The sequence below is a fragment of the Oryctolagus cuniculus genome, chromosome 16 (genome assembly GCF_964237555.1).
Source record: "Oryctolagus cuniculus chromosome 16, mOryCun1.1, whole genome shotgun sequence".
NCBI lineage: Eukaryota > Metazoa > Chordata > Mammalia > Lagomorpha > Leporidae > Oryctolagus > Oryctolagus cuniculus.
In genome coordinates, this window is record NC_091447.1 from 45,078,873 (window position 1) to 45,101,903 (window position 23,031).

Below are 23,031 nucleotides of genomic sequence, written 5' to 3' on the forward strand. Positions count from 1 at the left end.
CTCCTTTCTTCTAAGATTTTCTTATTTATTTGAAAGGCAGAGTTTAGAGAGAGAGAGAGAGAGAGGTCTTCCATCTGCTGGTTTACTCTCCAGATGGCCACAATGGTCAGAGCTGCTCTGATTTGAAGCCAAGAGCAGGAGCTTCTTCAGGGTCTCCCACATAGTGCAGAGGCCCAAGGACTTGGGCATTTTCTACTGCTTTCCCAGGCCATGGCAGAGAGCTGGATTGGAAGTGGAGCAGCTGGAACTCGAACCAGCGCCCAAATGGGGATGCTGGCACTGCAGGCAGCATCATTACCCACTGTGCCACAGCACTGGCCCCTGTTCCACTTCCGATTAAGCTCCCTACTGGTGGCCTTGGAAAGAAAGCGGAGGATGACCTAAGTGCTTCCAGTGTTGGGCCCTTGCCACCCACCTGGGAGAAGCTTCTAGCTCCTGGGTCCTGGTTGTGGCCACTGGGGAGTGAGCCAGTGGATGGAAGATCTCTGTCTTTCTCTGTCTCTCTCTCTCTCTCTCTCTCTCTCTCTCTCTCTCACTCTCTCACTCTCATGCTCCCTCTCTGCCTCTCCCTCTTGCTCTCTGTGGCTCTTTCAAATAGATAAATACATCTTTAATAAATAAATAAAATTTTAAAAAGTGAGCACACTTTTAAGATATGAATCCCTTGGGCCGTTACTGTGACTCATTTGGTTAATCCTCCGTCTGCAGCACCAGCATCCCATATGGGCACCGGGTTCTAGTCCCATTTACTCCACTTCCAGTTCAGCTCTCTGCTGTGGCCCTGAAGACAGTGGAGGATGGCCTGAGTGCTTGGGCCCTGTACCCAGGAGGAATGTACCCAGGGATCCCTGGGAGGAAGCACCTGGCTCCTGGCTTCGGATTGGCGCAGCACTGGCTGTAGCAGCCATTTGGGGGGTGAACCAACGGAAGGAAGACCTTTCTCTCTCTTTCTCTCACTGTCTGTAATTCTACCTGTCAAATAAATTTTAAAAAATTAAAGCTATGAATCCCTCTACTAAGAAATAAGATATATTTAAACCTTGCAGGGGTAATTTTATAAATAGTCAAAACGAGCATGCTTTCTGTTTACTCTTCCTAACTTCTCCACATACCAGCACCTCCACTGATCTAGAATTGTGAGGACAAAGCTGTCGTCTGCGGCAACTTTAATAAAACTGGAATTGCCTGGGCTCCTGCTGTCTCCTCACCATATCCAAATGCCAACATCATATTTTCAACTGAAGAGTGAGACTGGCATTATGTGGTAAATATAAATCTCAAAAAAGCAACTGAAAGAAACTATGAACCAAAAAACCCAAAAGACAAATTGAGAGCACTACAAAACATTCCCCCTGACAGTGAGGCTCAACATCCATCCCAAGTAAGGACAAACCCCAAGAAACAACCGTAGTGGAAAGAAAGAACCTCAGACAACCAAGAGACAGATGACCTGGTACTGAATGGAGGAAGGCTGAGTTTGTTCTGAGAATCTGGTGTGACAAAAGAGATTTCTTCATTGCTGTCTTAATTGTTCAAAATCAATATTTCTGCCTCATTTAGAAATCAATATCTGATCCAATCAAGATATGAATATGTCATACTGGAGTGGTAACCACCTTAACTTAGATCAATTTAGTTTTTCTATTTCAAATAATTTCCACTTTGAAATCTGGTTGTGGGGGGGTTACTTCTAAATATATATAGAGTCAAGCTTCCTTTATCTACTATGGCAATGGATCACTCTTCCATAATTTTTGATATTATATGCCCTATACCCCCAAATAAAGCTAAGACCTATTGGTTTTATATCAAAAACCAATGGAAATAACATCAAACATGTTTATATCTGAAAATGGCAATAATGTCAAATATCTTCTTTTTCCAAATTTTGCCTAATAGGTATAAGTTTTGTGGTGTTTTTGTTTGTTTGTTTGTTTGTTTGTTTTTGTTTTTTTGACAGGCAGGCAGAGTGGACAGTGAGAGAGAAAGACAGAGAGAAAGGTCTTCCTTTTGCCATTGGTTCACCCTCCAATGGCCGCTGCGGCCCTGGCGCGCTGCGGCCGGCGCACCGCGCTGATCCGATGGCAGGAGCCAGGTACTTATCCTGGTCTCCCATGGGGTGCAGGGCCCAAGCACTTGGGACATCCTCCACTGCACTCCCTGGCCACGGCAGAGAGCTGGCCTGGAAGAGGGGCAACCGGGACAGAATCCGGCGCCCCAACCGGGACTAGAACCCGGAGTGCCGGCGCCGCAAGGCGGAGGATTAGCCTAGTGAGCCGCGGTGCCGGCCGGTATAAGTTTTTTAAAAAAAAAGTTGTTATTGGCTGGTGTTGTGGTAGCATGGGTAAAACCACTGCCTGCAACACAGGCATCCTATATGGCATCTGGTTCATGTCTCAGTCATTCCACATCCAATCCAGCTCCCAACATGGCCTGAAAAAAAACAGCAGAAGATGGCCCAAGTACTTGGGCCCCTGGACTTATTAGGAGAACCAGATGAAGCTCTTGGCTCCTGGCTTCAGCCTGGCCCAGCCCTGGCCACTGCTGCTATCTGGGGAGTGAACCACAGGATGGAAGATATCTCTGTGTCCCTTCCCCTCTCTCTGTAACACTCACTTTAAAATAAATAAATAAACCTTTTAAATATAAATGAAAATCATTGGTAAAACAATTATTAATAAATATTTCAGAAAATTACTGTATTTAATTAAGAAACCATTTGTTATTGAAGCTAGTTGGATAATTTTATTCTATTAAAACATTCTTTAGTATTCTCATATTATAAAGGATTTTCATTCCTCTTATTTGAGAATTAAAAATATCTATATATCTTAAAGGCATTACTGACTATTGAAATATCATCAACAGAATTTAATAATATCAATCATTGCCTCAAATTTATTATTGTAGAGGAGATTTTGAATAGTGGAACATTTTTGTGATAATAAATGTAAATAAAATTAGAATTAGAATATTTATTGTGTGGTAATACTAATGAGGAACTAACAATGTCAGACAGAGTCATAGGATGTAGCCTCCAATTCTCAAGACATATATAAATTTGAACTTCAGGTCCTTGAACATTATCCCACTTTATGTTCAAAGGGAAAAATATGAAGAATGAAAAATTAGCTAGACAGGAGATTGTTCAAAATATTTTAAAATTTTAACTAACCATAAGATCTTGTTTATAGAGCTTTTTTCAAATTACTGAAAAAATCATAATGTAAAAAGGAATGAAACACCCTACAAAAATGCTCAATAGAATTTAAAATTTTAACTTAAGGGAAGTTGGAAGTTCAGTCACTCTCAAAGAGGCTGTAAGGATGATTAATATCCTGAAGGAAGCCTGAAAGAAAAAGGACACAGTCATTATTGGAAATATAATACAATGTTAACTCTCAAGTTTCACATTAAGACCAGAAAGCTTAAGTTCAAGACCATTACATCAATTTTTATAGAAACTTAATGTTTTCCAACTCCTGGTTCATCCCTTGAAAAGCTGTACATGGGTAATAATGATTATAAACTCAAATTAGTCACACACACACCAGAGCAAATTGGAAATGAAAAGCTTCTTCAATTACCCAAACTAACATAAATGATTTATTTCCTTCTCCTGACATGAAAGAGAATGAGAAGAAACCACCCTGCACTAGGGTTAGCGCTCACTCAGCACAAATATTCCCAGAAAGGGTTCAACTTGGCAGTAAAGAAATCATCTATTCCAAAAGGTCACCACATCAGTTCAACTTTTGTCTGAATTGAGAAAAATCCTGTCAAAGTCCATCCCTGCGAAGCAGCAGCTGTTCTGCAGAATGACACCTTCCAAAGAAAAATAGTTTTTCATATTCCCCAGTGCAACTCTGCAACTCCATCTGACTAGTTCTCGTCTCCTGACACACTCTTAGTCACAACTCTATGCCTTTGCTTTTTCGTCTCAAATATCTACTTCCACACATTTCTATTTCGCACAGGCTTAATTAAGCCCCTCTGAAAATCACATCCTCTCCTCAGGTCCAGGGCAACCCCAGTTCCTTGTAATGGCCTACAAATCTCTACACAGACTGATCCCTCTGTGTGTCTCCACGTCCTGAACCTCTGCCACCCCAAGCTGCATCTCACCTTGGGGCCTACCTCTCATATGCTCCACCCCTACTGCTCTTCTGGATGACTCCTCACGCTATTGATTAAACGCTACACTCTCTGAGAGACCTTTCTTTATCTTAAGTAGGTTCCCTAATCCTTTCAGTCCCTTCCCTTTTTCCCAGCAGTGTCACAATTTTAAATTTTTTTTTCCTTTTCCCTCACTTTTTCATATCCACACTGGAATATAAGTTCCATAAGGGCAGAGAACATTCCCTGTCTTGTTCAAGTTGTGTCCCTAATGCACGGCATGCGGTAAAAATTTAATAAATGCTTATTCAACCAACTCCATCTATCCTGATGCATCCCTTTCCACCTCCATTTATTTTTGTTGGATTCAGAACAAACTGTACTCAAAGTTTACACAGCTTTATCACTACTATTCGAGTCAGTGTGTATACCTACCATCTTCCAGGTAAGCCTCTGTCAGAAGCCCTCATTGCCAGTGGAATTTACTATGTGCTAGGCACTTTTATCACTGCTTTACTTATGTTAGTTCATTTTCTCACCACACGTGAACAAACAGTTCTTTTTAACCCTGATTTTACAGATGAGGAAACTGAGACAGAGAGAGAGGAAGGCACCCAGGGTATCAAAGACAGGAACTGTCTACATTTCTGCACTTCTACTAATGGAACACAATTTCTACATTCAGATGAATGCCAGGAAAGAAGAGAAAGTAAAGCAGGGAACACAAGATAATTACAGCTTAAGGGAAACCAGGAAAATGTTTTAGAAATGGCAGTTAAGATGAGTTTTCAAAAACAATTTAATATTTTTAGAAATGAATACTGGGATTTGGTGCCAAAGTCCCTTATCAGAAAGAAAATAGAGTAACAAACATCCAAGAAAAGAAATATTAAGTGTGCAAAGGAAATGGTAATGGTGCCTTTATTATATGTTGTTTTATATCTTGAGTCTAAACTGTGAAGGTCTCTGCCTATCTCACTAAGGAGTTCATCTGTGGCTGAAAACGGTGTAAGTATACAATCAGGAGCCAGGGTTGTGGCATAGCAGGTTCAGCTGCCACCAGTGTCACCAGCATCCTATATGGGTACCAGTTGCTGTCTCAGCTGCTCCACATCCAATTCAAGTCCATGCTAATGGACTGGAGAAAGCAGCAGAAGATGACCCACGCCTGTAAGTCCCTGCCATCCATATGGGAGATCTAGAAGAAGCTCCTGGCTCCTGGCTTTGTCCTGGCCCAGCCCCAGCCACTGTGGCCATTTGAGGAGTGAACCGGCTGATGGAAGATCTCTCTCTTAACTCTGACTTTCAAATAAATAAATCTGTTTTCTTAAAAAGGAATGCAATCAAGGTATAAAATGATTGTATTAATCCCTGTAGATCTATTGTCTAACCTTTTAGTAACACTTTCTTGTTCATTATCTATTTCTAGTGGTTATTTTCTCAGCAATTGGATTTTAAGTTTGATTGCAGGCACCATGGATATCTTACACTCTCATATAAGGGATTATGAAAGTTGACCCTTGAAAATGTCAGCGGGCAAGAAAAAGAAAATTCATCAGAAGAGACTGGAGATAGGCCAGGACTAGAGCAGCTTATATTCCCATGTAACAACAATGACTGCTGTAGATGCTTACAACGGAGTAAAGTGTGAGAAGAAATACAAAGGGTTACAGCTCTCAAATTTTGTAAAACAAAATCATTTTAAAATTATTCCCATAGTTATTTAAATTATAATATTTTTCTGAAGTGTTGTATATAACTTTTTAAAGATTAAAAATAGTAAATGTAATTGTAAATAAATAAATAGATTAATAGATAAATGTAAAAGTAAATAGACAATGAGTACTTATAAAACAAGAGCTGCAAAACAATTATTTACATAGAACTATGCAAAGTCTCATCTAAAATTTTACTAATGACCTTACCATGAACTCTCCTGGTGAATAACTCAACTCAGTGTCTGCTTGTTATGGTCCCCGCCCATAGTTTTCTATAATTCACTTCTTGAACTGGACAGATTTAAATAACTTTTCTCTTTCAGGAAGAATTTCCTTTCCCTATGATACTCCCACTAGACTATCTAAAATTCCGAACAACTAAAGGCACGTGTGCACACATGCACCGTTAAACCTTGTATTAGGAATGGGCTGAGTGGAAAATGTGTGTATGATTCTCCCTTACTTATGTTACTAAAGGCATATAATTTGCTTGTTTCATTCGTTCACTCTAGAGAGCCTGACATTCTGCTTTGTTTCCCAAATCTAGGAACTGGAAGACTAGACTACCACAAAATCATGAGGACTTATTTGCCTCTTTCTTTTCTTCTTTTTTTCCCCAGTGATATGTGTGATCAACTGGGTGCTGAGAACTGTAGGCACGCAGAGTTCAGCAGCAGCATGGAAGCATCTAATGAAGGGAAGGACAATTTCAGCGCAGGACTCCGGGCTCCCGCACCCAGGGTGGATGTTCCTGGTGGCTTCAGCGCTCTCTCCCGCTGAGCCTGGGCACTGCTCAGATTCTCTTGACCATACTTTGGGCAACCACTATCTTGTAAGATAGTTCTTGTGTGTATGATGCTTTTCCTAATATCTAATATGTATCCTGCAATTCAAGGTACTTTGGAAAGCTACAATCTAATTTGCCACTCCCAGAGGACCCATTATTTAGCAAAATACTTCTTAGTACCTTGAAACATCCCAATAGCTTGACAGAATTTCTGCAGCTTATAGCATAGACTATGTGTGTGAACAGCTTCTGCTGATTCCGTGCGTCAGTGCTCCTGACGGACCCTGGCTGGCACCTCAGCACTGTGTGTCTTCACCCGTGAGTCCTTCTCCATGTGGGGACACCATGACCTCTTTTCCACACGGTAGATTACAACCTGATAAGAACGTCCACACAGTAAATTAAGACCATCCTGATGCAGCCATTCTCGACCTCTGCTTTTCTCTCTGCACAGACCACAATCACTGTCACTCACACCCATGGCTTCATGACCCCTCTTTCCTCATATAGGTCTCCAGTTCATAAACGTCTAGCTCCAGGCACCATCCTAGCTCCTGGCTGAAGTTCCTGAATGCATGTCTTGCTATTATCACAAATTCAATCTGTAAACTTGACCCTTCCCACCAGAATTTTTTGCCTTTTCTTTCATTTTCCCTCTTTATATTAATAGCATCACTATCTTCAAGTCACCCAAATTGGAAACTTTAAAGTCTCCTCTGGTGACTCTTTTTTTATTCTTACAAATAGTCACCTGGGGCCGACGCCGCGGCTCACTAGGCTAATCCTCCGCTTTGCGGCGCCGGCACACCGTGTTCTAGTCCCGGTCGGGGCGCCGGATTCTGTCCCGGTTGCCCCTCTTCCAGGCCAGCTCTCTGCTGTGGCCAGGGAGTGCTGTGGAGGATGGCCCAAGTGCTTGGGCCCTGCACCCGCATGGGAAACCAGGAGAAGTACCTGGCTCTTGCCGTCGGATCAGCGCGGTGCGCAGGCCGCAGCGCACCAGCCGCGGCGGCCATTGGAGGGTGAACCAACGGCAAAGGAAGACCTTTCTCTCTGTCTCTCTCTCTCTCACTGTCCACTCTGCCTGCCAAAAAATAAAATAAATAAATAAAATAAAATAAAATAAAATAAAATAAAAAAACCAAATAGTCACCTGGGTTGGTCAACTCTGAAGTGTCATTAAGGCTCTCACTTCCTCCCAGTTTCTAGCACCTCCACACATTTTTTGGTTTTCATCTGAACTGATTTTAATGGTTGGCACTGTGATTTTAACTGGTCTTCCTGCCTGAATCTCTCCTCTTCAATCCATCCATTCCACTTCCCAGTTTCTCCTACCAACTCCATACAAAATAGGAAACACTCATACAAAATAGGAAAATATTCCTTGTTCATGATTAGAAAAATTAATATCATTAAAATGTCCACATTACCTAAAGCAATCTACAGATTCAGTGTAATCGCTATCAAAATACCAATGACATTCTTAAAGAATTTTAAAAAATCTCAAAATTCATATGAAACTGCCAAAGACCCAGAATAGTCAAAGCGACCCTAAGGAAAAAAAAATCAAGCTAAAGGCAACACAATGAGAAGTAAGTACAAAAAAAAAAAGAGAGAAGTAAGTACACAGTGACTCCTGTTGTTGACTTAACAATTTGACACTCTTGTTTATTGCATCAGTAATCTCCCTAGGCTCTAGTAAAGAGTTGCCAAGGCTATGGAAGCCTTTTGAGTTCACTGACTTCGATCTTATTCCGACAGGGTCATAGTCAAAGTGGAAGTTCTCTCCTCCCCTTCAGAGAAAGGTACCTCCTTCTTTGATGGCCCCATTCTTTCCACTGGGATCTCACTTGCAGCAGAGATCTTTCATTTAGGTTTGTTGGTGTTTTTTTTGTTGTTGTTTTTTGTTTTTTGTTTTTGTTTTTTTGTTTTTTTGCCAGCATGTCTTGGCTTTCCATGCCTAAAATACTCTCATGGGCTCTTTAGCCAGATCTGAATGCCTTAAGGGCTGATTCTGAGGCCAGAGTGCTATTTAGGACATCTGCCATTCTATGAGTCTGCTGTGTATCCTGCTTCCCATGATGGATCGTTCTCTCAAAAGGGGAACTCTTATAAACTGCTGGTGAGAATGTAAATAAATATAGCCAGTATGGAAGACAGCATGGAAATTGCTTTAAAAACTAGAAATAGATGTGCCATATGACCAAGTAATTCCACTACTGTGTATATATTCATAAGACATGAAATCATTGTTATCAAAGAGATACATACTCATAACAGCCAAGATATGGAATCAACCCAGGTGTCCATCATCAAATGAATAAAAAAATGTGGAGGGGCTGGTACTGTGGCATAGTAGGTTAGACCTCTGCCTGTGGTGCTGGCATCCCAAGGGCACCAGTTTGAGTCATAGCTGCTCCACTTCCAATCTAGCTCTCTGCTTATGGCCTGAGAAAGCAGTGGAAGATGGCTCAAGTGCTTAGACCCCTGCACTTGTGAGGGAGACCTAGAGGAAGCTCCTGACTTCTAGCTTCATATCGGCCTAGTTCCAGCCATTGCGGCCATTTGGGGAGTGAACCAGCGGAAGGAAGATTTTCCTCTCTGGCTCTTCCTCTCTCTATCTGTAACTCTACTACTGCTCAAATAAATAAATAAAATATTTAAAAAACAAAAAGAAAATGTGGAATGCATATACAATATAACACTATTCAACCATAAAAAGAATGAGATTCTGTCATTTGCAACAGAATACACAGAACTGGAAGAGATCATGTTAAATGAAATAAGCCAGACACAGAAACACAAATACTAAATGCTCTTCCTCACATGTAGGAGCTAAAAAGAGAGAGAAAGAGAGAGAGAGAGAGAGAGAGAGAAAGAAACACAATATGAACACACAATGGTAATTACTAGAATTTGGGAGGGTGAGGGGATAAAGGGAGTTTGTATAAAAAAATAGGGGAATTTTGGCATGGAATTCATTAATTTGACAAACATATTACACTAATATTAGATGTCAATAATAGAGGAAGTTAGATGTGGTTTGTTAATTGTGACAAATCTACTAATGTAAGATGTTAATAACAGGGGAAGCTGGGTGTGGGGTATATGGGAACTCTGTACTACTTTGAATTTTTTTGTAAATTTAAAACTATTCTGAAATAAAATTTTAAAGGTGTATTTTTACAAATGTGAATGTTATCCCCCACCCCACCTATAAAATGCCTCTACACTCACTGAAAATACAGGCTCTGTCTCCACAGTCTCTTTAGAGTCCACATTCCTAAGTGTGGGTTTTAAGGTTGTTCACAAATAAGGAAAGGATCACTGCCCTTCTCATCCTATGGTGAACGTTCAGATCCAGGGCCAGATTGCTCAGCAGCATGATGGTGAGCAGGATCCCTGTACATCCCAGCATAGGCTGCAGGGGCCCACAAGAGGCATCTGCCTGAGGGTGAAGATGGACACATAGCCCATGCATGTGCCATCATCAAGCTCTGTGTGAGCACAGGGCGTCTACAGGTTCACAGAAGTGGGACTACTTTCTATTTTACACAAAAGCTATATAAGGTCTTGGTTTCCTTATTTATGAAGTGTGGATAAAACTCGGATTTACCTCACGTGGTTGTTGTGAAGATTCAATGAATTAATATGTGGAAAGCCCTTGGAACAGTGCCGAGGACATTGTAAGTGCCCAAGGAATGTCAGCTGTTAATCCCTCACCCTACCTCTTCCTTACACTTTGAATGTACAGCACAATTTACCTACCATTACTTATGTATATTCACTACTTTTTAACCTTCACGTTTTTCATTGCTCATCTTCTTCCAGTCCTGAAAATTCTTTCCCTGCAGCTCCAATCTCTGCCTGATGACATCTTTTCTATTCTTTAAGCTCAGCTCAGAGGCCACACTGCCTCCATTAAGCCCTACTTGATCCTCACATAAATGAGTTCTCAAGACTGCACTTGAACCATGGGTACCTATGGACCTTTACCATGGAACTTACCATGGTATATTTGCACTATGAAACTTATCAGGTGAGTGTTTGGCACAGTGATTAAGTTGCTACATGGAACATGGCATGACATACTGGAATGTCTGGTTCCAGTCCTAGCTCCAATCTCCATTCCAGCTTCCTGCTAATGAGTACCCTGGGAGTCAGCAGGTGACAGCTCAGGTACATGGGTTCTTTCCACCCAGGTGGTAGACTTGGTTTGAGTTACAGCTCCCACCTTTGACCTAGTTTAGCCCTGGCAATAGTGTGCACTTCATGAGTAAACCAGCAGATAGGAGATCTTTGTCTCTTTAAAATAATAAAATAAATAAATTTAAAAATAAGGAGAGAGAAAGAGAAGGAGAAGACCATCCCCACCACCACCATCAGGAAGAAATGAATCAGAGAAACTCATATATTTGTTAATTACTTCACATGCAGTACGTTCTAATTTTTTTTATTTTTTTAAATTTTATTTATTTTATTTAAAAGAGTTACAGAGAAGGAGAGGAGAGGAGAGGAGGGGAGGGGAGGGGAGGGGAGGGGAGATCTTCCACCTGCTAGTACACTCCCCAACTGGTCACAACAGCCAGAGTTAGCCAATCTGAAGCTAGGCACCAGGAGCTTCTTCAAGGCCTCCCACGTTGGTGTAGGGGCCCAAGCACTTGGGCTACCTTCTGGTGCTTTCTCAGGTGCTAGCAGGAAGCTAGGTCAGAAGTGGAGTTGCCAGGATTGGTACTGGTGCCCATGTGGGATGCTGGTGCTGCAGATGGCAGCTTTACCCCCTACACGATAGTGCCAGCCCCACCCTTGAATTTTCTAAAATGATCATCTTTTCTGGAGACCAAATGTTTAATTTTGTGTAATTTCCAGTATAAGTTAGAATAGACTTGGTGTAAATTAGAATAGACAACTCGTATTTAGTCTGCTTGAACATAAAATTGAGAGAAATGGAGATAAGAAGAGTAATTGAGGTACAGAAGAGATTAATACCATTACAGCATATTAAAGTAAGTCATATATCCTTCATTGTTAAGTAACTGTGATGATTAGCCAGACAGACCAACAGCAGTGAATAAATGGACAAAAATATACCCAGTATTTAATCTATGAAAAAAATCATATGGGCTCTTCTGCCATTGCATATTGACTTTGTCTCTTTGTACAGCTTTTGGCCAAAAGTCTACTTTGTCCAATGTAAGTGTATTTACCCTTGTACTCTTTTGCTTTCCATTTGTATGGATTATATTTTCTTATACCCTCACTTCCAGTCTATGTGTCTTTAAAAGAGAAGTAAGTCTGTTATAGTCAGTATATAGTTGGATCTTCTTTTTTCATCCATTTGGCCATTGTATGTCATTTTGGAGAATCCAATCCATTTACATTGAAGGTGGCTGTTGATAGGTAAGGACTTCTGACTGCCATATTATGGTCAACATATGGGGATAAAGTGGTCAATACACCAAGAGAAGTAATTATAATTATATACTCAACAAGGATAAACCTCAAATATAAAGCAATAATATGAAGAGAGAGACAGATAATAATAATCATAGGAGACTTTAATTGCCCACTTTCAAGAGTTGATAAATTATCCATACAGAAAATCAGTGAGAAAAATTTGGACATAAACTACATTTTGGACCACATAGACCCACCAGACACACAGAATATCCCACCCAAGAGCAGAAGAATACATTCTTCTTAAGTGCACATGAAACATTCTCCAGGATAGATCACATGGTAAGCAATTATATGTCATAAAAAATTTTAAAATATTGAAATCATACCAGCTATTCTTTCTGATATAATGATATGACACTAGAAACAACAGCAGAAAAGCTGGAAAATTCACAAGTATATGGGAACTAAACAGTATGTTCTTGAACAACCAACAGGTCAAAATAGAAATCAAAGAGAAAGAAAAAGATTTCCTAAGACAAACTACATACCAGAATCAAGGGATAGAGCAAAAATAGTACTAATAAGGAAGTTTAAATAAATTATGGCATTAAAAAAGAAAAACATCATATAAACAACCTAGTGTTGCCTAAAAAAGCAACTTTAAAAATAACAAACTAATCACAAAGTTAGTTGATGGAAGAAAATATGAAATTCAGAGCAAAAATAAATTAATAAGAGTAGAAAACTGATAACAAATATCAATATAACTGAGTTTTCTTATAAAATGAATAAAAGCAACAAACCTTTTGCTAGATTAAGAAAAAAAGAAAAGATTCAAAGAAAATCAAGATTCAAAGAAAATCAAAAATGAAAATAAGACATTACTACTGAAACTGTACAAAGGATCATAAGAAGTACTATGTCTAATTACATGCCAGCAAATTGGAAAACATAAAAGAAATGGATATATTTCTAGAAGCATATAATCATGACTAAATTACAAAGAAACAAAAAATATTAACTGACCAATAATGAGGAAGAAGATTGAATCTGCAACAAAAAATCTCCTATAAAGAAAAGTTCTAGGTCTGATGGCAAACATTTATTTTTTAGGAGATATTTTTTTTTATTTGAGAGGTAGAGAGAGCCAGAGAGAGAGTGAGCCGACATCCCATATGGGCACAGATTTGCATCCTAGCTACTTCTCTTTCAATTCAGCTCTCTGCTAATGGCCTATGAAAGCAGTGGAAGATGGCCCAAGACTTGGGCCCCTGCACCCACGTGGGAGATCTAGAAGAAGCTCCTGGCTCCTGGCTTCTGGCTTCAGATTGGCCTAGCTCTGGCTGTTGCAGCCATTTAGGGAGCAAACCAGTTGGAAGACCTTTCTCTTTGTCTCTCCCTCTCTCTGTCTGTAACTCTACCTCTCAAATAAATAAATAAAATATTAAAAAAATTATATAAAAGAGTTCATCCTACCCAAAGTGATCTATAAATTCAATGGAATCTCTCTCAAAATTACAATGAAAGTTTTCAAAGAAATATTTAAAAATTTCTAAAATTCATATGGAACTAGAAAAGACACCAAATATCCAAAGCAGCCAATAAACCAAGCTATGAGTACCACACTGACACATAAACAAATGGAACGAATACACCAGAAGTACATCTATGCACTCAAAGTCATCTGATCTTTGATAAAGGTGTCAAGAACACATGACTGCGGAATGATAATTTGTTCGATAAATGATGCTGAGGAAGTTAGATATCCACATGCAGAAGGATGAAATTAAGATGCCTATATAATACCATACCATAAATATAAGACCTGAAGCTGTAAAACTACTAGGAGAAGCCAGGAAAGAGCTTCATGCTGACAACTGAGTTAGTTAATAAGAATATTGCTAATATTCTTTGGATGTGACTCTAAAAGCACAGGCAACAAAAGCAAAGATAGACGAATAGAATTGCACCAATCCAAAAAGCATGTGCACTGAAAAGGAAATAATCCATTGAGTGAAGACAAAACCTATACAAGTGGAAAAATTATTTGCAAACCACATATCTTATAAACTCAAAGTACCTAAGGAATCAAACAACACAGAAGCTGAATATTTATTCTTCAAAAGAAGACATACAAATGGCTAACATGTATATGGGGAAAATGCTCAATATCACTAATCATCAGGGAAATGCAAATTAAAACAACAAAGAAATATCTTCTCATACTTGTTAGAATGGCTAATATCAAAAAGACACAAAAGATGAGTGTTAATGAGTATGTGGAGAAAAGGGAATCCTTGCACACGGTTGATGGGAATATTAATTGGTATTGCCATATGGAAAACAGTATGGAAGTTCCTCAAAAAACTAAAAGCAGAATTACCATCTTAGCCAGCAATCCTACTTCTGGGTATATATCCACAGGAAATGAAATTAGTATGTCGAAAGTTATCTGCACTCCCATGTTCATTCTAGTGTTACATGCAATAGCCAAGATATGGAGTCAACCTAAGTATCTACCAACAAATGAAGGGATATAAATTGTGGTAAACATGCACAGTGAAATACTATGCAGCCTCAAAAAAGAAGGAAACTTATTTGCTACAACATGAATAAGCATAATGACTATTAAACTAAGTGAAACCAGCCAGGCACAGAAAGACAAACACTGAATGATTCATTTATATGTGGAATCTAAAAAGGTAGACAAACGGAAGCAGAGACTATAAGGAGGCTACCGGGGAGGAGAGTCAGTGCATGGAGACTATTGGGGAAGTAATGGTCAAGATTACAAAATTTCAGTTTGATAGGTGGAATGAATTCAGGAGATCTATTGTACAACAGGGTAATTATAGTTTTTTATAATTTATTTATTCATTTGAGAGATAGGGAAAAAGAGAGATAGCAGGGAGAGCTCCCACCCACTGAATCACTTGCTAAATGCCCATGAAGGACAATGAGCCAGAAACACAACCCAGGTCTTCCACTTAAGTGCCAGGAACCCAACAACCTGAACCATCACCACTGTCTCTCCCAGGAACCACAGGAAGCAGGAGTCAGGAGCCAGAGGCACTGATTGGATACTCTGAATACTGCAATCTTAACCACTAGGCCAAATGCCCACCCTGGTGATTATAGTTAAAAAGTTTATTATATAATTGAAAATTGCTAAGAGAACATTTGAATTTGTTCTCATTACAAAAATGGTATATTAATGATCTTGATTTAGTCATTCTGAAATGTTATAAATATATCAAAATACCATGTTGTATACCATAGATGTAATTTTTATTTTTCAATTAAAAATAATAATTAAAAATAATTAAATAAGGTGAAAATAAATACATTGTGTTGGAACAACTGGATACCCACTCAGAGACAGATGAAATTGGATCTGAATGTCATACCATATAACAATGATTAATTTCAGATGCATCATAAAGCTAAATTTGTTAAAAACCTGTATTTTGGGGGGATAGATCCCTAAAAGTGACATAATTGGAACAGAGTGAATAAAATGCAAAGCTCTTGATACATACTAGCAAACTTTTTTAGAATTGTTGCACTAATTTATATCTCCACATATGGTATAAGACAATGCCATTCTTATCAAGTCTAGTCAAGAAAGTGAATATTCTCTTTTTTAAAATATTACAATTTAGTAAAATATGTGCTTGTATTGTATAGCTTAAGCTTTAGGAAACCTCATTTAGCCCAGCTTTTTCAAGGTGCTTGGAAGGGTCCTAAATACATGTTTTGGGAGTCAAATGTTTTGTAAAATTTATTTTTAAAATTATTTTTTAAAATGAGAACCCCCCCAGATTACATAATCTTCAGGCTCCACAGACCTAGATCAACTCTTTTTTTAGATTTTATTTAAGTTATACGAATTTCATGTACTTTATATATACAGATTTAGAAATATAGTGACACTTCTCCCTACCCTTCCTCCCATCCACACTCTAACCCTTCTTCCTCCTCCCTCTAACATTCCTATTCTTAATTTTTACAAAGAACTATTTTCAGTTTACTTAATGAATGTATAGTTAACCCTACACTAAGCAAAGGAGTTCAACAAATAGTATGAAAAGAGAGAGAGAAAAAAAATCACTGTTCCTCAACGGAAGAGACAAGGGCTGTGAACAATCATCGAATCTCAGAGTGTCTATTTCACTCTAATACATTACATTTCAGGTACTCTAGTAGTAGTATGAGCCATAAAATGGCCCTTTAGTATGTCACACCTGGACAAATTCAGAAATTTCACTACAGTTTAATCAGCATATACTATTATGGTGACTTACATGTTTCTACTAGGGAAAAAAATCTCTAATAATGGAATTACCAGGTCAAGTACTCTGAACTCCCAATTTATTTTAGAAAGATTTTATTTATAGTGGTTCTGCCTCCCATACCCATCCTCCCACCCCCAAACTGTCCTACCTCCCACTCCCTCTCCCATCCTATTCTTTATTAAGATTCATTTTTAATTATATACAGAAGATCAACTCTACACTAAGTAAAGATTTCAACAGTTTGTACCCATACAGACACACATAGTATAAAGGACAGTTTGAAGACTAGTTTTATCATTAATTCTCATAGCACAACATATTAAGGACAGAGGTCTTACATGGGGAGTAAGTACCCCAGTGACTCCTGTTGTTGATTTAACAATTGACAGACTTATTTATGACGTCAGTAATCACCTGAAGCTCTCGTCATGAGCTGCCAAGGCTATGGAAACCTCTTGAGTCCACAAACTCCAACCTTATTTAGACAGGGCCATAATCAAAGTGGAAGTTCTCTCCTCCCTTCAGAGAAAGGTACCTCCTTCTTCGATGGTCCCTTCTTTCCACCAGGATCTCACTCACAGAGATCTTTCATGTAGGTCATTTTTTGCCACAGTGTCTAGGCTTTCCATGCCTGAAATGCTCTCATGGGCTTTTTAGCCAGATCCAAATACCTCAAGGGCTGATTCTGAGGCCACAGTGCTGTTTAGGGCATTTGCCATTCTATGAGTCTGCTGTGTATCCTACTTCCCATGTTGGATTGTTCTCTCCTTTTTAATTCTATCAATTATTATTAGCAGACACTGGTCTTGTTTATGTGATCTCTTTGACACTTATTCCTATATTTATGATCAGCTATAAACTTAAATTAATCACTTTAGTAAGATGCCATTGGTACCTGCCAACTTAATGGGATTTGGAGTCCCATGGCAAGTTTTAGTTTTGCCCTTAGGGGTAAGTCTGAGGGAATGTGTGTCAAACTGTACATTCCCTCCCTCTCTTATTCCCACACTTATTTTTAACAGGGATCAATTTTCAATTGGATTTAAACACCTAAGAATAATTCTGTGAACACCCAATTTTTAATAGATATTGAAAGACTGCCTGATAAAAAAGTTTATTGGATGCTCAATCCTGTCAACAACATATAAGCAGTAGGGAGATTCCTCAGAAATGTAAACATAAATCTACCATATGACCCAGCTATCCTGCTTCAGAGTATATATCTGAAAGAAATGAAATCAGCCTAGAAGAGAGAGACCTGCACTCCCATGTGAACTGCAGCACTATTCACAATTGCCAAGATACAGAATCAATTTAGACGTCCACCAAAGGGTGAATGGAGAAAGAAAATGTGATATGTGTGTGTGTATATGAATATTATTCAGGCATTAGAAAATGAAGCCCCTTCACTCTTAAATTCATTCAGTTTGAATGACGTATGATCACCCTAGACCTATTGAACTTTAAAACTGGCAAATGCTATCTCTTCAGGAGACCATTCTGGCCTCTGTCAGCCTCTGGTCTTCTGAAGCTACCTGCATTCACCATCCCTTCCCTCAGTACTAATCTGCAGTCACTCTTTCAGAACCCACAGAATTATGGGACAGCCCTCTAGATAGGGAGCTTCTTTGTGCAGGTGGATGTAGAAAGTGGCAATAAAGTATCAAAGTATTAATAAACACCTTGTGTTTAAACTTGTTGAAACACTCACGCACACAACCAAATTTGTAACCTGAGTGACTGTCCCTAACTGTCCAACATGTCCTAGATGGTGACAGAAGATCCTAGTATCAGAGGATGGACTGGGCAGGATGACCTTTCAATTCCTTCAGGATTGAGATTCTGTGATTACAGCAGCAACAACTGACACTTATCAAGAACTTACTGAGTGTTAGGGACAGCTCTAAAAATGTTACTCATGAAATATCATTTTGTCCTCAGAGTCACCCAATTAATTATTTAGTTACTATTATTAGATGACATTAATAAATGAGGAAACTAAGTCACGACAGGGCTAGCTATCCAATGTGACACGATAAACAAAGAAGCCCAGATTTTGACTAAGGCTAATTTGCGAACTCTTAAATCTCCCTTTTCTGCTGCTTTCTATCCTGTTATTTCGGACAGTGAAATGTGCCTACATTTTATAGATTGCATCTCCATTTTCTTTCTTAATAATCTTGATTATTTTCCTGAAAAGCTGCTCAATTTAAGGGGGGAAAAGGAATACACAAAATTCATGCAAGATTATTGGAAACTTTACCATTGAAGAAACTTCCTCCTCTTCTCTCTAGAAGATCTATCTTTTCAGTTTTCTATTCCTCATATCCTTTGGAAAAAGAAAACACATTTACCTTCCCAAATTCTAAGAAAAATCAATATTTTATCAAAATAGTTGATTCATACAGTAGTGTTTTGGTTCCTTTTTTTCAATTTATAAAAAACTGCATTTTCCTGGAAGCTTAAAGTCTTCATTGCATATGGGTTGACATTTTATCACATTTGTAAAAGTGAATCAGACATTCACTATTCTTTTTCTCTTAAAAAAAAAGGTCAATGAAAACATATCTAAATTTTTAAAAATGTTAAACACAAAAATCATCATAATTAAAGGATGTCTATTCTGATATTTTAATATTAGTGCTCTTAACATTTAGTGCTATTGTGACTTAAGTTAATACCAACTAGAGTACAAAGAGGAAAAGGTCAAGTATTTGATGGTAACCACAACACTAGCTGTCTCCAGTGACAGAAGGTTGTGGTTGTTCAATGAAACTATAATTTCAGCAAATCATCTTCGGAATTCATTTTCCAAGAAAGAAGTGTGGACCAAGAGTTATTATCCCCTTTCCCAGTGAGGAGCATATATGATGTTTTTAGGCTCCATATTTTCTTATTCCACAAGTCAAAAGTCTGCCTGCTCCATTTTTTGCATGAACACTCTTGAAACTACAACATGCCAGCTGGTGCTGTGGCTCACTAGGCTAATCCTCCATCTTGCGGCGCCGGCACACTGGGTTCTAGTCCCGGTCGGGGCACCGGATTCTGTCCTGGTTGCCCCTCTTCCAGGCCAGCTCTCTGCTGTGGCCAGGGAGTGCTGTGGAGGATGTCCCAAGTGCTTGGGCCCTACACTCCATGGGAGACCAGGAGAAGCACCTGGCTCCTGCCATCGGATCAGCGTGGTGCACTGGCCGCAGTGCGCTGGCCGCGGCGGCCATTGGAGGGTAAACCAGCGGCAAAGGAAGACCTTTTTCTCTGTCTCTCTCTCTCTCACTGTCCACTCTGCCTGTCAAAAAAAAAAAAAAAAAAAACTACAACATGCCAAGAGGTCCAAACGATACTCATGAACCTCCCTCCATATTCACAGCCTCCTCTCTTGATCTCTGTGACACTGCTGTCTCTGACTTTCCCATTCTCTTCTCAATTCCTTTTGCAGGATTCTGTTTCCCTTACTCAACCCTTTAATAGAGGTACCCCCCTTGGGCTCTCTCATAGGTGGAATATAATCTTGTCCTGTGAATTCTATTACATTTCAGTTCTTACAGAGAATCCAGTATAATGAGTTATTCTCAGTCTGTTAGTAGATAACTGTTTTTACCTAAAACAAATGCCCAACCTTGTGCTATTTTTTTGAAGAATTTCTCGTAGGTCACTGTGCTATAGAATTTAAAATGGAGAAAAATGGAAATGCAGCATCACTCTCTATATCCTCTGGTTTGATTTCAAACCTACGAAGAAGCAGCAATCACCCGCGCTTCAGCTCCCCTCTGAAATAGCTTTTTGAAACACCACATGATCCCATTACTACTAAAACAGTTTCTCCCTAACAAGATCTAGGAGCTGGTAATGACTCCGTATGTGGATGTGCTTAACATTTCATCCCTGCCCTTCAAACTCTACGCTGCTCTATTTCAGATTTTGGTACCTAAAGTTTCGCTTCCAGGCTTTTTCACAACCCCTAGCACTCTGTCCCTGCAGCCCTGAGCACTACAATAATCGGGCCCCAGACCCCCAAAGTTATTTTTAATGGTATTATAAAGAGCCTTGCAGTACTTTCCCCTGTCATATTTTGATCTATCATTTTTGTGGCCCAGTTACTCAGTGAGCAAGGGGCCATGGTCTGACTCCAGCTGGGGTTCTAGGATTTGATTCTGGCCAGAACAAGGACTCCCAGAAATTGTGGGAACTGAGCTAGAGGAAGCCAACAAATGAGACTTGGTAAGGGGGAGCCTTGTAAATAAGGGAAAGTCTAAAGATTCAAAATGAGCAGAGACCGAGGTTATCCAAGGAACCAGGTAATGAATTTGGGAAAAGCCTGCAAAAATTTCTAAAGGCAAAAGTCAGTTTTTTATTGAGTTGCCTTTGTGAAGTGGGAATTGGGGGGAAAGGGGTAGCTATTAAATCTCTAACTGGGTTGAAAAATTTTAACTCTTCTCTATCAGTATTGTTGTTTCACCATTCCTAGATATTGAGGTTACAAAAGTGTATCTTAGAAACAAGAATGAATTCTGTTGTGTTTTCTACTTGCTCTTTAATTTTGATGCTTGAAATAAGTAAGGGAGGGGCTAGCGCTGTGGCATAGCTGGTAAAGCCGCTGCCTGCAGTGCCGGCATCCCATATGGGTGCTGGTTTGAGACCTGGCTGCTCCAATTCCAATCCAGCTCTCTGCTATGGCCTAGGAAAGCAGTGGAAGATGGCCCAAGTCCTTGGGCCCCTGCAACTGCATGGGAAGACCCAGAGGAAGCTCCTGGCTCCTGGCTTCAGATCAGTGCAGCTCTGGCCGTCGCGGCCAACTGGGAAGTGAACCAGTGGAAGGAAGACCTCTCTCTCTCTCTCTCTCTCTCTGCCTCTCCTTCTTTCTCTGTGTAACTCTGACTTTCAAATAAAATAAGTAAATCTTAAAAAAAAAAAAAAAAGAAAGAAGGGAAAGATTTCCAGCTCTTAATTACTGAAAATGGCATCTATCAAATAAATAAAAACACTTACCAGTATTCCAGTTGTGAACACGAACTGTTTCTTGTCTTCCATAAAAATAGGCATGACGTCTGTTCAAAATGATGGTGAATGTAGAGTCAGGTATATTTTCAGAATAGTTAAGATAATACTTGGAATTATTTTATTTCACTAAGTAGACTACATTAAGGCAATATTTTGTTATTATTGATTCATTTTTTAAAGATTTATTTATTTATTTGAAAGTCAGAGTTACACAGAGAGAAGAGAGGCAGAGAGAGAAAGAGAGATAGGTCTTCCATCCGATGGTTCACTCCCCAGTTGGCCAAAATGGCTGGGGCTGCACAAGTCCGAAGCCAGAAGCCAAGAGCCAGGAGCCAGGAGCTTCTTCCAGGTCTCCCATGCAGGTGCAGGGGCCCAAGGACTTGGGTCATTTTCCACTGCTTTCCCAGGCCACAGCAGAGAGCCAGATTGGAAGTGGAGCAGTCGGGTCTTGAACCGGCACCTATGGGATGCCAGCACTTCAGGCCAGGGCGTTAACCGGCTGTGCCACAGCACCAGCCCTATTCTTGATTCATTTAAGTTCTCCTTTTATCTACCCACCAGGAGAATATAAGCTTTTGATTAAGAAAAACAAAATTGGGGTGGCATTGTGGTGTAGTGACTAAAGCCACTGCCTATAATGCCAGCATCCCATATGGGTGGGTGTAAATTCATGTACCAGCTGCTCCATTTCCAATCCAGCTGCCTGCTAATGGCCTAGGAAAAGCAGTGGATGATGGCCCCAGTATTTAGGCATCTGCCACCCATGTGGCAGACCCAGTTAAAGCTTCTGGCTCCTGGCATTGGCCTAGCCTACACCTGGCTGTTGTGACCATCCAGGGAGTGAACCAGCTGATGGGAAATATCTCTCTCTCTATTCCTCCCTGTAACTCTGACTTTCAGATAAATAAATAAATGTGAATTATATTATAAAAATAATATAATGTATTATATATTATTATATATAATTTATGTCATATAGTTATGTAATTATTATAAATAATATATTTTAATTAATATTTGAAATTAATAATTTAATGTGAATATCAATAAGTTCACAACAGAATTAATAATTGCTTGTTTATGTGACTGTGTCTACTTAGTGGGATGTAAACTCCATGAAGGTAAGGATCTGATCTTTCTTGCCTATTGTAATATCCCTAGTGAAAATGACACCGCCTAGAGCATAACAAGTAATAAATATTTGCTGAAAGAACAGCTGAGAGTCAAGGAGACAGTGAGTACATGGGCAGTCAACACTTATATTCTCTAAACTTTAGAACCTTTAAAAGTAGTTTAATTTTTATGATCATATCTGCTGGGTAGCTAGAATATTAGGCCAAATGTAGCAATCAACAATTTAGTACTTCACTGGTCATACAAGGGTATTTTTAAAAAGAAATCCTGACATTTCTACAGTATGTCCGTATGTCCGTAATAGGACAAATCCCTCTACTAGAATATGGTGTCCATTGAATTAACAAGGTCGAGAAGATCTCTAGAAGAAACTTTTAAAATGAGATGGTGGTTGAAAGACTAAGTTAAAACAGAACTGAGTACAACTGTTGGATCATATTTACAGACAGGATTCAAAGTTTTTCTTTTAAATTACAGATAAAAGAAGGTTCAGTGATGAATATTTGCTCAGGCCCCAACTTTTATGGGTATAATTTGTCATTTTACTCATAAGTATTATACAAAAAAGTGTTGACACAGAAGCCAA

At 39.3% G+C, this 23,031-nt stretch overlaps 1 protein-coding gene across 7 annotated transcripts in view; it reads right to left on the reverse strand.

Annotated features, from left to right (window-relative positions):
* CDK14 (cyclin dependent kinase 14) overlaps positions 1-23,031 on the reverse strand; it is a 742,587-nt gene that overhangs the window by 695,074 nt on the left and 24,482 nt on the right. The window contains exon 1 of one of the 7 annotated variants that reach the window (XM_070058421.1): positions 18,577-18,595. The exons of the other annotated variants lie outside the window; for them this stretch is intronic. The gene's annotated coding sequence lies outside the window, so the exon portion shown is untranslated. Of the gene's footprint in view, positions 1-18,576; positions 18,596-23,031 lie in introns of those variants that run through there. 7 annotated transcript variants of the gene reach the window in all.